The following is a 1,060-nucleotide window of genomic DNA, read 5'->3' as shown; positions in this document are numbered from 1 at the left end:
TTATACCAGCCCTTGATCTCGAGTGATCATGAAATCGAGGCTTTTTCTAATTATCACTTTCATTCCGAAGATGAACCCTGTTCACATGCAACTAGCCCACAGTGGCCCTTGACTTGAAATTCAAGCTTCCAACGACCATGGTGTTCATTTGCAACGAGTAATAGCAGGTAATAGGAAACAGATAAAGAAGAGAACAGTTTTTAGAAAACAAAAAAGAAATTAACAAATTAATAAATAAATAGAAAAAAATGTAAGTGAATTATTAAAATAAGGGGAGAGCTGTTTAGGGTAATAATGCCGTTGCATCTTTGCTTGAACTTCTGCAGTTCCAATTGCACAACGTCCTCAGGGAGACTGTGCCAAAGTCCGACGGTGTGAGGCATGAAGGACCGCTGGGTCGACCTCAAGGCTCAACCATGAACAGTTCTTTCTGCAGTTTGACAGTAAAATAGCCCCCGACTCTTTGGTACCGTACCGTTTGCGTGACATCGTGGCGTCCTACAGGTTTAGGATGTTTGCCATCTACAAAACGAGTAGTATGCACTAACTCGCTGGGTTCAGGCTCCTACATAATTGCAGAAGTGCCTTATTAAAACGGAAGTTTAAGGAAGATAGTTCTGTGGAAAATGCTTCCAATAATCTTCAATGGGCTGTGGTTTCCTTGACGGTGGCCATGATGAATGTAAAAAAGAAAAAAAAACAGTTTGACCACTGGCCCGTATGGGGATCGAACCCACGACATCCGCGTTATTAGCACGGCGCTCTAACCAACTGAGCTAACAGGCCCATGGATGCCGTGGCGATCTCAAAAGAAATCTTGACTCGATTTCTCTCAGGCTGTCTAGTGAAAGTGCTGATGCTCAAGTTTTAATTCGATTGCTGACAAAATACGTTATATATCATTTCAGTATATCTTTGTGTTTTCACTTTAGAGAACTGTTAATGAACCTAAGAACAACTTACCCATTATTTTCGTAGCTGATGCTGAGCCACGGATATTCTAAAGAAATAATTATGTCATGATCTCACAGTCCGTATGACAGTGTTATAGGTAAGGTTA

General features: G+C 41.1%; 1 non-coding gene across 1 annotated transcript; it reads right to left on the bottom strand.

The window, feature by feature from the left end:
- Positions 1-712: 712 nt before the first annotated feature.
- Positions 713-786, bottom strand: TRNAI-AAU (transfer RNA isoleucine (anticodon AAU)). Its single transcript has one exon. It is a non-coding gene; the product is annotated as a tRNA-Ile (tRNA).
- Positions 787-1,060: the final 274 nt, after the last annotated feature.

This window comes from Macrobrachium rosenbergii, chromosome 23 (genome assembly GCF_040412425.1).
Source record: "Macrobrachium rosenbergii isolate ZJJX-2024 chromosome 23, ASM4041242v1, whole genome shotgun sequence".
Taxonomy (NCBI): Eukaryota; Metazoa; Arthropoda; class Malacostraca; order Decapoda; family Palaemonidae; genus Macrobrachium; species Macrobrachium rosenbergii.
Note: the sequence above shows the minus strand (reverse complement) of the source record. Positions and strands in the feature narration are given on the sequence as shown.